This window comes from Pundamilia nyererei, unplaced genomic scaffold, assembly GCF_000239375.1.
Source record: "Pundamilia nyererei isolate P.nyererei 1_Seehausen unplaced genomic scaffold, PunNye1.0 scaffold00086, whole genome shotgun sequence".
Taxonomy (NCBI): Eukaryota; Metazoa; Chordata; class Actinopteri; order Cichliformes; family Cichlidae; genus Pundamilia; species Pundamilia nyererei.
In genome coordinates this window covers 810,801-813,970 of record NW_005187487.1, presented here as the reverse complement: position 1 = coordinate 813,970, position 3,170 = coordinate 810,801, and positions in this window count along the sequence as shown.

The following is a 3,170-nucleotide window of genomic DNA, read 5'->3' as shown; positions in this document are numbered from 1 at the left end:
CCCATGATTATTTTCATGTTGGTTGAAATAAAATATCTCCCTCTGCTGTTACTGCAACTTCTGCATGCGTGTACATTTCATTTTTTGGAGAGGAAAAGCGAGAAATGGTGGACTGTGATTTCAGGTTGAAATAAGCCATCTCTGTCTTGCTCAAGTAGCTCCTCCCCCTTTAGCCCAGCTATCTTCTCATTGGCAGTTACTTGTAAAGAGAAAGTGGGCGGAGTTTCTGTTTTCACAGCCAGAAGCTTGTGTCAGAGCTTTCTGCTCTCACTGGGTTCGTAATCTTGCACACACAGACTGGCCATCGTTAAAATAATAACCCGCTACTGTAAAACCCTATAAGAGCACAATAGGTCCCCTTTAATATTGATCAGTGTAATCCTTCTGTTAACAGCAAAAAATGCACAGTGCCTCTCATCTTTTCTTCTTTTTTTAATGAATTATCAGATATGATATAGTTCCCCCATTTCTTTATTTATTCATATATATGTCCCATGTGGCCTTATTTCACTGCTATGAACTTTCCATTTTCTGTGCTGTAGGAGAATCCGTTGATATTTTCTGTCTCCTTCTTGTAGTGAACGGCTCACTACGAGTATACATTCGGCTAAATTCTCAAACCCCGAGGCTGACTTTCCCTTGTCTCCTTTCTTTCCTCTCCACTTTATCCCCTCTGTCCTTCTTGTTTTTCACTCCCACCAGCTGGTTCCCAACTTAAGGAGTTGGCAGATTTTAGAAGAGCAGCAGACAAATCAAAAGTATAAAAACAATACTCTTACTAACTCCTAAACCAGAGGTTTTCTGTATTTTAAACTCTATGTGTGCTTTTCTTTGTTTGGAGTCATTCCGGTTTTCTGTGAGAGACTTTTGATGAGGAATGAACTCTGTGGTTGTTTTATCTTTGTTGCCACACCCAGGCGTGTCCCCACATGCTGGACGTTATTAGGCCTAAACCCAATTGTTTTGATTGTATTTTGCTTCTTCCTTTCATGAGCAGTTCACAGTTCTGCTGTTTGAGCAGGAACTTAGGGAAAACCTCTGGGATAAACTGGGGTGTGTTGCTCTGTTGACCTAATGAAAATATGAATTTGTTCGTTCTCGTTGTGGATGTCGGGGAGCAGTTGCGTTCGTACAGCCTTCGTTGTTACTCATATTGTTTTTGTTAATGGATGGATGGATGTTGCGGTGTAAACTAGCCACTCGCTGACATTTTCCAGCACTTACAGTGTTTACTGATGGTGAATTAACACACACAGACTATTGAGCATAACTGTCACCATTGCTGGTGTAAATGAAATATTACTGTCTCAATATTACAGCTGCTGTCTGAAACCTCCTTTTTTATTTCTTTTTATTTCCTCATGATTTTTCAGTGAGAAGAGGCCCAAAGATGGTGTGATGTTTTATGTCATGCACAAAATGCTGAACTGCCATTAAGTATTTAAAAAATGACAACAAATAAAACAAAATCCATCATATTTCTTACTTATTCTTATTTCTTTAAGTGACTTTGGACATGTGACTTGGGTGTTGGTCCCAGGTGGATGCAAGTATTTTTATTTAAGTATTTTAGAAACAGCTGATCTGCTGGGACGTGTTGGCTCTACAGTCTCCATGGTTTTATGGTCTGTATAAGAGAAAATACCCAGTGAGAGACGGTTCTCTGGGTGAAAATCTCTTGTTGATGCCAGAGGTCAGAGGAGTAACTCGACTCAACTTAAGTATGCAGAAGAATCTCTGATGCACAAAACACGTCAACCTTGAAGCAGATGAGCTACAGCAGCAGAAGACCACGCTACAGTGCTCTTGTCAGCTAAGAAATATAAGCTGAGGTGAGACTTCACATGGCCTCACCAAAATTGGACTCTATGAAATTAGAAAATGTTACTGGAGCTGATGGGTCTTGATTTCTGCTGGATGGATGGATGGACGGATTTAGACAGTAGGGTCAGAGTTTGATGTGAACAACATGAAAGCATGGATCCATCCTGCCTGGTGTAATGCTATTTTCTTGGCACGCTGTGTATCAGCTGAGCATCATTCAAACGCCACACCCTACCCGAGTATTGCTGCTGAACATGACCGTCCCTTTATGACCACAGTGTACACATCTTCTGATGGCTGCACCTGGTGGGAAAACTCAAGCTCAACTCATCTCAAACTGGTTCATTCAACATGACAATGAGTTCACTGTACTCAAATTTCATCCGCAGTCACCAGATCTCAATCTAATAGAGAAACTTTGGAATGTGGTGGAACAGGAGATTCCCATCATGGACGAGCAGCTGACAAGTCTGCAGCAACTGTGTGACACTGTTGTGCCAACATGGACCAAAAAGCACGTTGTTGAATCTATGCCACGAATAATTAAGGTGGCCCTGGCAAAACAGTGTCCAAGCAAGTACTAGAAAGTGAGTGGTGAGCGTACATATGTGGCTTATCAATGTGGTTTATATGGAAAAACAAAACAGGTACGACTAGTAGTGTCTGTATGTGAAACAGCTGCTTCAAGTTTGTTTGGTATACACACGGCAGGAAATAAGGTAAGGCACAGAAGGTCGATTAATGTTTACTAAATCCTTGTGTCATGGGTCAGCTGCATAATGGAGTCGCGGTTTCATGACTTCTGGAAAACAGGCATTCCTATTATTCAAGAGGAGGCAGACACCTTAACGGCTGATAAATCCCAAAACTGGATTTTAAAAAAACAGACGAGAGGAAAAAAGATCAAATAAACTCAGTGCATTAGATAACAAACAGTCAGCTTTACTTTTGACTTCAAAAACAATGCTCTAACTTATCTTTATATCATCTTATATAGGTTTGAAAGCATTCATGATCATTCCTGTGTATATATGAATAAAAAGCAGAAACTACAGGCACACCAGAGGAAAGGGGAGCAGTTTGTGGACTGAGAGCAAACTTTGTAAATGATGTGCATGCTGCTGATTTTCTTTCTTTAGTTCCATGTAAAGGAAAGAAACGGGACCAGGAAGTGTCCAATCATAATGACATTTGTTTGTTATCTGTCATTTAAATATTCAGGATTATTTCCCTTCATCTGCAATCGGCAGGTTCTTGTTCTCTCCGATGGCTTCTGATAAATCCCTTTGAATTAGTTAGATGTAAAATCTTCTCATGATCAAATGCAGTTAGATTTCCCCAGTTTT